Source organism: Urocitellus parryii, chromosome 14 (assembly GCF_045843805.1).
Source record: "Urocitellus parryii isolate mUroPar1 chromosome 14, mUroPar1.hap1, whole genome shotgun sequence".
Classification (NCBI taxonomy): Eukaryota; Metazoa; Chordata; class Mammalia; order Rodentia; family Sciuridae; genus Urocitellus; species Urocitellus parryii.
Genome location: NC_135544.1, coordinates 15,790,963 through 15,796,962, shown reverse-complemented (window position 1 = coordinate 15,796,962; position 6,000 = coordinate 15,790,963). Strand labels below are relative to the sequence as shown.

General features: G+C 39.0%; 1 pseudogene; it reads right to left on the bottom strand.

The window, feature by feature from the left end:
• Nucleotides 1-4,712: 4,712 nt before the first annotated feature.
• The window catches only part of LOC144250234 (netrin receptor UNC5D-like), a 244,647-nt pseudogene continuing 243,359 nt past the window's right edge, over nucleotides 4,713-6,000 (bottom strand).

Genomic DNA, 6,000 nt, shown 5'->3' with positions numbered 1-6,000 from the left:
CGTCTAGTTATTCTAAAATGCATTCTGGAAACTACTAATATATTATAATAGCCACATGTGGATTTGCATTTCTTATGGAATTTCATTTATTCACTCAAAATATAAGAGGAAAAAAATTTTTTTCCCCACACTACTGTCAAGGATGACTTGGGAAAGCAGCCTTGTTTCCTGGGACAGGGTAGAGATACAAGGCCACGTAGGTATGGTCAGGAGACCTCAGCAGTCCACAATATGGTCACTTCTCACACTACCTCTCAAACCTCTTGTGAGGTTACAATGTTGCCAAGATCAAGTATGATGGGATTTATTTAGAGGAACAGAGGGCAGGTTAACATATCGTTCTGGCTCTTGGGCATCTAAACTGAGATGCACTCAGGGATAGAGGGGTAGGGGCAGAGTGGGCCAAGCTGAGTTAAGACAGGATACCACAGGGACTGAGAGGGATCCTCTGACCTTCCACACCCTAGGAAAATTTATCATTTACCTTAAGTTACACTGTGAGTTTTGATCAAATGGATCAATTCCCAGTCTGATAACAGTAAGATCTGGCATTTCTTGAGTGTTTACCACATGCCAGGCATTCTTTAAAGCACCTCATTGCCACAACCCGGCTGGGCACAGAAACACGAACCGCCGCAACCTGGCTGGGCACAAAAACACAAGCTGCTCAAGGGGGAAACAAAGCTTTATTTAAAAAAGCCGCCAGCTCCTGTGGGCACCCTGCTAGCAAGCTAACTGATTTGAGTGTTAAAATATCTCAATGAGTATCTACCATTATTAACACTCCCAATTTACAGATAAATAGTCAGAGATTTTATATATATATATATATATATATATATATATATATATATATATATATATATACACACACACACACACACACACACACACACCACTTTGGTCAAAGTACTTAAATATATATATTATATATATAATACTATCATATAAATAACATATATATAAAATATGTATAGTATATGTATAATATATATTAGAATGCATATATATGTGTGTATATGTGTGTGTGTATTTTTTTTTAAGTAGTAGAGACAGAATTTGGATCCAAAGCTAAATTTTGTTCTTCCTTTTAACCATTATCCTTAGTCATAGTATTGATTGCCAGGTCTGGGTTCTGACCACACACTCTTTGCAGAATTACACTGAAATATAGAGGTTTATTATCATTGAAGATAATTCTAAAAATATAGTTTTGACTTTTATAATGATTCCTAAGGAACAATGGGAAAAAATTCTCCCTGACAAAAGCAACATTGTCCAATAAGTGTATTGTCTCACATGACACATTAGAGGACAGCTCTCAATTGAACACAAACATTGTAGTTGGGGTATACTAACGTGACAGGAAGTTCAGAAAGTGACTGAATTATTCTGACATTAAAAGACTACTCAAATGTAACATGTGTCTATGTAGTGCTCATAAAACATCACGCCAGCCTTCTCAAAGTTATGCAGTATTTTATTTTGCCTTTCTGGCAATGAGGAGAAATGAGGGAAGCAAATAGTCATGAGATTTTGCTGTGAAGATACAGCCTGCAGTCTTAAAATATTTTTCAAGACAAACTGAATCCAAGTCAAGGGGGTGACTTAAAAGGATGCATTGCTCTTTTCAGAAAATGGGCAAATATTTCTGTTCTTCTGTTGGTATCGGATATAAATGCAATTCTGAAGATATGGCAACCATCTTGTGAGCATGAGGAAAAGATAAGGAAACAGCAGAGATAACTTTTCACTATCTTTAGCCTTGCCAGTAGACACATCAGTATCTATACCTTCTTGTCTGATCCTCACCACAAAGTAGGCAAAAGAAACCTATTTTTCCCAATTTATGCATGACATGATTTACCTAAGACTATATGAGTAGTTGGGGAATTAGGAGCCTTCAAATATCTTTTCTATCAGGAGGCATTAGTCATTTTCTTAAGCCTCCTAGTGACCACACAAAGTGCTGCCCCTCAGCCATTCCCATGATTTGACTTGGCATTGTCACATGTATCTTAACCAGGACTTAACTGTCACATGGAGTGACACTCCTCTGCTCATAATGAAGCACATTATCTTCTAATGTTAGTTTAGGTTGTTACTTGCTCTGCCACTTTCAGAGTAGATGTCACCTGTCCTCCCTTCTCTCCTGGATAATATTTCCTTCAGGTTATTTATAACATCATCATCGAGTTTCCCCTTTCATCGGCTTTTCTTTCTAAACTGTATGGATTGATTTTAAAGCCACCTACACTGCAGTTTTCTTCAATTTAGCTCCACTTATCTGATTATGCATCACAAAGGAAGCAGGAATTCACCTTAATTGTGAAGCCACCACAGCAGAACCAGGCAAGTGGCAGAAACCTGATGATCACAGCCAGAATCGCACACTCCCTGGTGCTAAATGAGATGACAGACAGGAGTAACTCTGTGCAAGTCCGAATCCTGACTGTGGAACGTGACGTTCTGACTCGGTGTGCCTCTCCTCAGATCAGCGTTGTCCTTTAACTTCCCTGCTTCAGTTATGAAAGTCAGGTGCAGCCTCATGCTATTCTTTAAAATTCATTTTGACAAGTAAATGGGCTCTGGGAAAGTGAACATCCTCATCTACTGTTTACCGAGACTGTAACGTTGTCACGAGTGAAGAATGTAATGTACAACGTTCCCAAGAATGATGATCAGAGGAGAGGAGAACACTACACAGATGAAGCACGAATATGAGAATGGGGAGAGATGCGCAATCAAAAGACGATGTGTAAGGCAGAGGAGAGGCTGTCATCTGCTTTTTGGCTATTTCCCAAACTGTGACAGATCTTGCTTTTCAGCTAATTCTACCTTTGCTCATTCCCATCTGAGAGGGAGGAAAGAATTCTGCTTTTGAATCTCTGATGAAGCAGCCCTTAGGATGATGCTTCCCAGGCTTCATGACCTGAATGCTCCAAATCTGCCATTTCATTCAGAGCATTATTTCTGGGTGGGAGGAACTCTAGTAAGACTCCATGATGAGCTTTCAGAGGCATTCTGTAGTTTGGAGGGACTGGGGATTGAACCAGGGCTTTGCCCATGCTGGGCGAGCACTCCACCACTGGGCTAGACCTCAGCCCCCTCAGAGGGACTCAGATCTGTTTCTATACTAACATTTGCCCCATCATCTCAGGTATGTAAATAAGGTTTTGAAGTGGTGGTGAGGGGATATTAATTAACAGTTACCAGTTTTGTTGTTGCTTGTTAACATACAGTATATATTCAAGTGCTGAGAAAATAGCCATTTTACTAAGGATTAAAGCATTAAGGGTTCCAAGCATTCATATGAAAGCCAGTTTTCAAAGCTGACTTCTATGTTTCGCACAATTAGATAACGAAACATGGACATGTATCACTTACACAGAGATATACACACCATCTGAGAAGTCAAATAAGAAATAAGAATGTCTCCGTCAGCCACAGTGAAAGGCTAATTATGTAATGATCTACCAGGAAAATGCAGGGACAGATATGGATTAGCTCAGCTTCCATCTATTGGGTGGCTAGGAAGAAATTAGCATAATTATAAATTTGTTCCAATTACAGAAGGCAATTATCAGAGACCAGCTTACAGCATTATCCAAACGAAATCAGCAAAGTGCATCTGCATTCCAGGTACATGCCTCCGAGTTAATGGTGCTCAACAACAACAACAACAAAAAAAAACGGCTGTCTTCTCATTCTTTTTCCTTCCCTTTGATTACTGTACACACCATACAAGGTCCTTTCAGATCACAGACACAGAGCCACCATGAAAGAAGAAAAAAATATACACTGTAAAGAAAGAAAAATAACCATGCTTGATATAATAACACAACTTCAAAACAATCCTGTTCAGACTCTAAAGTCTTGTATGGATAATTTCTCTGTATCTGTGGTTCAGAGTCCTCTTAAATTTTACACAGGAGCTCACAGAGCCTTTTGTGTTCTCTCCAAAATATTGATTAGGGATAACAGTGTGACTAAGACTGTCATTACTTGCTCCAAACGAAAGTTCTTTGTGTAGACACACAGGGCATCTCGCAAAGGCATGCTCGCTGCCAGTTTCCCTGGCCTTCCCCGGTACAGATAAAACCTGATGCCTCGTTAACTGCCCCTTGTGTGACATGGGCCAGGTGATGCTAAACATGTTTTCTAAAGCAGGTGACAGATCCGCTCTCAAATTGTTGAACTGAAAATGCACTTCTATTTAATTAGCTAAGATAATACTATATAATCTAATACATACATAGTAGAATTTGCCCAGCAACCAAGGAAACAACTATAAGAGATACTGAACACAATAAAGACTAGTAAGAGACATAAAATCTCACTTCTATGGAGGCCAAAGAAAATGGTTTTACTCTTAAAAAGGATGGTAGGCTCCCTGGAACTGTGGTAGGGAAACAGAAGAAAGGGAAAGAGACCCATATTTTATTTATATGGGTGGCCCACTGTGTGTCAGAATACTCTAGGCCTTTTCTCATCTTTGACTGCTTGATGAGGTGGACATTATTAACTATGCGATTTATAGTTAAAAACATAACTGAGCATTAAATAAACTAAATATTCAAACATGTTAAAAATCATGCTGTCTTAAAAAACTAAGCTACATGAAATTCCTTTCCCCCTTCATTGTCAGAGATCTTGAATGCTTCACTGAATAGTGGCCTCTCTCACCATATTTTAATAGGGATTCCATTCTATCAGTTCACAGAAATGGTGAGGTCAAGTTGTCCTTGGTGAGGCCAAGTCCTACTTGACTTTGGGGCATAATAAGTGAGTATTCTCCAAATGGTTCTTGTCCTGTTTGTATAATACCAATAACTCTGTCCTGCTCTCTGGTCTTTTTCTGCTCTCTTTCGCTGGCTCCTTTTCCTCTGTTGAAACATCAACTGTTCTACTTCTGCAGGTCTCTGGGACAGCCCCTTCTTCACAGCTCAGCCCACAATGTCTTCCAGCATGATCTCATCCAGACTTGTGTGTCTACCACAGAACATTCCCACACTGACATCTTTAGTTCACTGACCCTCCTGAGCTTCTACCTCTTCTATGAAGATGCTGACTCAAAATCTACTTTTGTGTCCTTCAGAGGTACTTCAAACTTAGCACGTCAGACTGGACTTGGAGTCTCCCCCCACCCCCCGACCCCCACACTAAACCTCCAGAAATAAGAAGAGATAATGTTCTTACCTTTCTGACATGAAAACATTTGAAACCTCATGTGAGAAGAATGTGCTTAAAAAAATTAAAGAATTGTGGACAATAATTTAGGGAGGAACAGGCAAAGCTAGTAGCAGACTAGGACAATAATTCAGAGGGGAAATTAAGGTGAGTTGAACTGGAAGGTTTAGGATGTATATGCAGTAAAGAACTGTGGCAAGAAGATGAGGATGAACCAGGATGAACAGAAATTCATGACTAACCTTGATATAAAATTTAAGGAGTGGGGAACTAATATCTTGCATCCATATTTTGGAATTAGACAAGTAATAAAGTGAACACTAGGCAAAATGGGCACTTTAGGATGCTATACTGATATTTACTGAATGATTATCATCTTGGTCCCTCATATACAAAGAGCATCCTGAAATCATCAGATTAAAGAGGGAAGGAGGAATGAGGGAAGGGGACAGAAAGAAAATTGAACAGAGCAAGAGAAAACTTGGCTAAATATCTGAACAATTAACTCAGTGATGCATAAAGTTAGGTATAACTTTAGAGTTAAATAATGCAACATGTATACCTCATGAACTCCAGACCCATAGAGTAAACCACTTTGGGGATATATTTTTTCACGTCTTAGGCATAAATTAATACCTAAAGCTGGAGGCATAAGTAAAACCATGCAAAAAGCACAAGATGGAGAAACAAAAACTCTGAAAAAAGTCATCATTTTTAGACCAGGAAAAGGAAGAGGAAGCTACAAAATTTTGCTAATCATGAAGAAAGAGCTAAATCATAAACTTGTGTGTTATGTAAACAAAAAGAAAG